Source organism: Macrobrachium nipponense, chromosome 12 (genome assembly GCF_015104395.2).
Source record: "Macrobrachium nipponense isolate FS-2020 chromosome 12, ASM1510439v2, whole genome shotgun sequence".
In the NCBI taxonomy this organism is placed as follows: Eukaryota; Metazoa; Arthropoda; class Malacostraca; order Decapoda; family Palaemonidae; genus Macrobrachium; species Macrobrachium nipponense.
This window is the reverse complement of record NC_087205.1, coordinates 30,381,563-30,388,262: the sequence shown is the minus strand read 5'-3', so window position 1 is coordinate 30,388,262 and position 6,700 is coordinate 30,381,563.

The following is a 6,700-nucleotide window of genomic DNA, read 5'->3' as shown; positions in this document are numbered from 1 at the left end:
GTAACAGGTAGTTAAGGAATTGCTGGTTTAGTAAGTGCTTGTTTATGGTTCTCCTACTTCCTTTTTAGGAAAAAGAAAGCACCTTTTATTTCTTTACGAAGAAAACAACTTAGTTTATTAAACTAAGCCCTTCAAAGATGTTGCTCAGAGAATATTATTTAACAGTTGCTGCCAGTGATAAAAGAGCAACGTTATATTCACGAGAGGAGGGTATCCTACAAGTTCAGGAGAAATGTGATAGTCCCACGAGACTAGCAAACAAAAAATCTCGTGGACAAGATATAATGGTTTTGAGATGTAAACAAAAAGGATGCCTGGCAACCAAATCTATTCGAACTGGGAATACGTTTTTTCACATATACAGATCTGAATAGCAGATTAAAGAGTTGCCTCTCGTTGTGCAACTTTATGGAATTATTGTATCTGTGGACCCTTGACATGGGAGTGAACACAGTGCAAACTTTTACAGGAAGGTCTCCAACGACAATCAAGGATTGGTTTAATTATTGCTGGTCGCAGAAAGTACACTAGGGTCGCATGTTAGAAGGAAATTATGCACCAGAAGAGGAAGATGAAGAAGAAATTGTTGAGAACAATCGCAATCACGGACTGAGAATCGATAGGCCAGGGGTGTTCGGGTTGATTCAAGGACGAGATGTGAGGTACTTTTATGTGGAGAGTCGAAATGCTGAAACTCTAATCTCCGATAATCCGAAGGGAGGTGGAAGTTGGTTCAGTGATCCACTCCGACGAGTGGCCTGTTTATCGCGAACTTCAGCATTTAGTATTTGAACATGAGACTATTAACCATCAGTACCATTACGTTGACCCAGCTACTGGTCCTCATACTCAAACAATTGAGAGATCTTGGCTGGAAAGCAAATTCTGCATTACGAAGAAAAAGCGTGGAGTCCCAGCTCATCACTTCCAAGGCCATCTTGATAAATACTGCTGGCGATTTTCAAAGGGAGCTGATGCCTACTTATTTATATGCATTCTTGAGGATATCAGATAAATCTTTAATGATTGAAAAATGAATTAAATTTATTCTAAAATTTTAGCATTTATTCTAGAATTTTAGCATATTTTAGAATCACTCCCATGTAAACTACAGATATATTTTTAAAATAAATAAATGTGAAAAATACTTAGTTTCAGTAAATTGCCTATTAATTATATCTATAAATATATTCTTACTGAGCTAGGACACATTGAAACCGGGTAGGCCACATACTATAACAGAATAAAAAAAGTTAGGCTACATACTATAACGGCACCCTAGGATCTTCAGCATAAATGTATGAATAAACTGTAAAATACTGAAGGGTTGTGTTAAGTAAAAGCATGTGGGAACGAGTCTGTGAATCCCCCATACACAACATATATACAGTACTATATATATATATATATATATATATATATATATATATATATATATATATATATATATATGTATTTATATATATATATTTTATGTACATATATATAGTATATATACATATACATACACATACATGCAGACATATATATACACATATATGTATATACGTATAACTGAATCACAAAAACTTGGAACGTGATGAATTATATAAATAAAGGTAGAAGCCACGAAGGAAAGTGAAACATTGGAGCGGCTACGAGATCTTTCGACTCAAAGGTCCTTTACTTAGCAGACGGACATATATAAGAAGCATGAACGCGCAAGGAAGGTTCGTATAAATGACAAATCGAGATTATAAAGGAAATAAGTACATAGAATAGAACACACCTGGAGAATTAGTAACCTTCCCTTCCCAAACAAAACAGGGGTACAATTTAAGAGGTTTACAAAAAGATTAAGTCCAACTGCTCAGAAACAGGGACAAGGCAATTAAAGGATTATACAGAGCGGCAAATGACCACATTTATATTAAACATACATATACAAAGCTTTGAGGTCATTCTTGAACATGTTACTTATAAAGGGGCTAAATAAAACAGGCGACGACTGACATTAGAATTACAGTGGGAAGTAAGTTGTATAATGTAAGATTCTCAAAGATTTCGTGATAAGATATCTTTTGATCTTGCAATTACTGCCGATCCAATTTATCCGGTGGTCATTTTCACTTATGAACATACATACACATAAGTATAGCCTAATATATATATATATATATATATATATATATATATATATATATATATATATATATATATATATACATATAAATATATATATATATATATATATATATATATATATATATATATATATATATATATAGGTAGATAGATACATATATGTATGTATGCATGTAAATAAATACAAATATGTATGTAGGTAGGTTCCTAGCCACATAAAAATATACATAGTATATTTTTATAAAAATTATTCATAGTATATTTTCATAAGGTCACAAACGACGACCAAGCTGTGCTATGTAATTTATTAAAGAACATAAGATTAATGAAGTAAACAGTGAGGCCAATGATATCAAACATTTGGCGTCAAAACTTTCCACTTTTTAAGCACAGCTTTTGAAATGAAGAGGGGAGGGGAAAATATACCGAGAAGGGCAGAATTACTACAATGAAGAAAAAAAGAGCTTGAAAGAAGTCGTACAGATCGAGAAGTGCTAACATCGGCAGTCAAAAGTATTTATATGGTAAGTGCTATAAAGCACTAACTCATGAAAGGGCAAAGTATTACAAATCGAGAAGAGCCACTATGAAAATAGTTTTAAAAGGTTAGATAAATTTTTCGTCTTGCTCGAAAAGAAGTTTCTTGTTAAGTGAATGGGGATTAAAATAAAATTGATCCGCAGATAAAAACAGAATATTCTGGAAATATTTGGCATTAAGTAACCAAAGCAAGCGATTTTTAAAATCTAGATTTGGACATTTAGAAATATTATATTCATTCATTGTGTTTGCTCTTCGTCGACTGCGGAACTTTCATAATTAGCTAAAATGATATTTCAGTTGTTAGGTTTTGTTTGTTTGTTTGCTTTTGTAGTGTTTTTACGTTGCATGGAACCGGTGGTTTCAGTTATTAGGTAACTAGTGGGTTAATTTTTTATTTATTTTTCTCATGTGTGGATAGTGCAGTTTATTTTACGACTGCTAGTTCTAAAACCAAGTTTATTATTTATTTAACTTGAAACAGTTTCGACTTTAGATCTCAAGCCCGCCCCCACACATCTCCCCCCCCCCCCCCCCCCCCCCCCCCCCCCCCCCCCCCCCCCCCCCCCCCCCCCCCCCCCCCCCCCCGTCCCATACATTTCCTGATGGCCAAATGTCTAAGTATCGACTTAATCTAGAACCTAACTAGGAAATGACATAGGGGAATAGTTAATTAAACGATTACGACCTATATACAGAATATATATTGCATATTTTGTCGAACTTCAACTAAAGGAGTCAAACTATGGAATATAGAGTTTCACTCCAGCGAAAACCATTTCCCCATTCCCGTTTAACCAAACAGGAAGCTGGTATCACCGTATATTGAGACGAAGTGGCTTCGAATATAATTGCATTTCTGTCTGAATGCTTCTGTGCCTTCTGCATTTAAACTGCATCGCAATATTCCTCCTCCGTGGGGTGGGTTGGGGGGGGGGTTGGGGGGGGGGGGGGAAAGGTGGGAGGGAGGTGGAAGGTTGGGGGCAGACCAAAATTTGTTCAGGGCAAACAATGGCGGTGCCACGTAGTCTAAAATTGCAATAATTCCGTCATTTACCTTCCCGACTGTCTGAAGCCTTTCAATCCCTTCTGGGTTAGTAGTACGCTGTCGGCAAAGTAAACACCGTGTGCGTGTGTGCGTGTGTGTGTGTGTGTGTGTGTGTGAGTACGCGAGTGTGAGCGTGTCAGAGTATGTGAGTCTGATTTTAGAGATGGTTACATCCGTTCATGTGCATGTATGTTTATCGCATTGTGAAAAATGTGTGTACATGTGTATATGTATAAATAAAGGTATAAGCCACGAAGGAAAGATCTTTCGACTCAACGTCCTTTACTTATCTAGGTAACGGACGTTGAGTCGAAAGATCTTGCAGCTAACCCTCCAGTGTTTCACTTTCCTTCGTGGCTTATACCTTTATTTATGCATTTATCACGTTCCAAACTTTCGTGATTCAGTTATACATGCGTATATGTATGTGTACACGCGTGTAATGCGGAACGTATATATCAACTTTGGCCGCATGTATATTATGTGTGCATGTACATCGTATGCACACATGTGCGTATATTAGTGATTAATTCTTGTGTCGGCACACGCGTGGATGTACATGTTAACGAGGATGTATAACTCTGGTCGCATTTTTGCTATGTGTACATGTACATAATGTGCACATGTGTCCGTATATGAGTAATGATGTATTTTTATGTGCTCACATTAGCAAATACATGATAACAGAATAAAGGCAAAGCTTAATTTACACGGCATTTCATTGCAATGACCGAGTAAAGTTCTGACTGGCCATCATTGGCAAGTAATCCCAATATTCATTTCAAAGGAAAACATTCTTCTCTACGAAATTATTGACTGAATTATTCGAACCATCGGCGCAACAGCTGTTGCCAGTGACGTGTTTTGAAAATAAATGTTGCGAAAATAATGGGAAATTTAACACGAACTATTAGAGAAATTGAAGACAAGTCACAGACGAGATCAGGAAAGAATCGGTGAACATTTTCTGATATAAAAAATTGTCGAAAGTAGACAGCATTGGAACAAAAAGTTAAATAATCTTAGTTTAACCAGACCACCGAGATGATTATCAGCTCTCCTAGGGCTGGCCCAAAGGATTTAGAGATTTTTTTTGGGGCTAGCAGCGGGACCTACAGCTTATTGTGGTATCTGAACCACATTATTTCGAGGAATTAATTTCTAATCACCAGGAACAAATTCCTCTGATTCCACGTTGGCAGAACGGGGTATCGAACTGTGAACTACCGAATCGGAAGGGGAGCACGTAAACCACTCGTCCAACGAGAAACTAGCATTGGGACAAAATAAGGTATTGTGGTTCAAGACAGGATATTAATTCTGTGTTAAGGACATTGGGAGATCATCTTGAAATTACTTTATTGTACATTATAATAACAAAAACTGAATGAATAACAAACAAGAATTTAAATGAACAGAAACAATTGTAAAGGATGGCAACATTATTTGAAGAAAGGGATAAAAAATATGATCTCAATGATATTGATAAATTCTCATTAGGCAAAGAAACTATGACTTTTATCAACGATTATATATGATTTACGAGAAATTTCTGTATATGAAAACTACTGTATGAGAGAAAGAATTCCCATATTATTACGGTTATCGTATCCTATTCATGTGCTAATTGCGAGATGTTTTGTAATCTAAAATAATGAATGCATAGTGTATATAACATATGGCATAGAACATACACTTGCTAATAACATAGTGAACTGAAGAGAACAGAGAGAGAGAGAGGAGAGAGAGAGAGAGAGAGAGAGAGAGAGAGAGAGTCATAGAAATACAACTATGTCAAAATAATTAGCCCATGTATCGTGTCCTGCCAGATGTTCGTCCATCCACTAGTTAATATTATTCATAGAATTTTACCTGAAGATTCACTTCAGGAATGGTTACAACTCCCGGAAATGAAGATTTCGTTGTCGAGCCACTCCCCCCCCCCCCCCCCCTCCCCCCCCCCCCCCACCCACACACACACACACCGCTCCCCCCAAAGAGAGAGAGAGAGAGAGAGAGAGAGAGAGAGAGAGAGAGAACCCAATGACTTCATCACAAATACGTCTTACTTTCATTTTTCTTTATACGACCGCGTCTCCCGCATTATATAATGGAAATACCATAATAGGTTTCCGTTTAAAACCGATTCATGACAATTATACCATTCTAGTTTATTGTATCAATACGAGACTTGAGTGAAATGGGCGTTCATCATTCACCTTTTCTCGAACACCACACTTCGGTTTCAAGGCATCTCGTTGTTCATTAGGATCTAAGCTCAATTTTCTTCTCATCTTGTCTGGATTAGACTAGTGATCATATCCGTAATGTAATCGTATACCAGAGAGTGTTTTCCATTTATTGAAGTAAAAAAAAAAAGAAAAAGAATATCGTCCAGCTTTGCTTTAAAAGTGAAGTCATAAGTGAATATTAACTTTCTGAACATGTTTGGCATTTGTTATTTCTATGGACAAGCGAACTAAAAAAATTACCTATTGTGTATGATTGGCTTTTTTAGTATTACACGAGTGACTGGGGGTTTCATGTGTATGTATGTATGAACATAAATAAATTCATACATCTCAATATCGCAACAACACGAAGTTGGTCATTCTTTATAGTAAAATCCAGTTAGTCGAGGACCTTGTTGACACTCCTACCTAACGACCAATACCACTTATTCTTAATAAAGAACGGATTATAATGACACGATAAAGGATTAATTATAATGACAATATCCCATTTACTGTTTACAACTTGCTCCATTATTTTCTTAATGCAAATATATATGGGTATTGCCAAAATTTAACGGTACTGGTAAATAAGACGCTATATCTAAGACTGCAATCTTTCGAATCTCGACATAGGAAAGTACACGGTATCCCCTCAATATCTCACGTAAACATAAACAGCACAGAAACACTTGACAGTACTACGCAGTTCACGACAGTTTCTAACCATTCGCAAATGCCAATACTCAAAAACCCC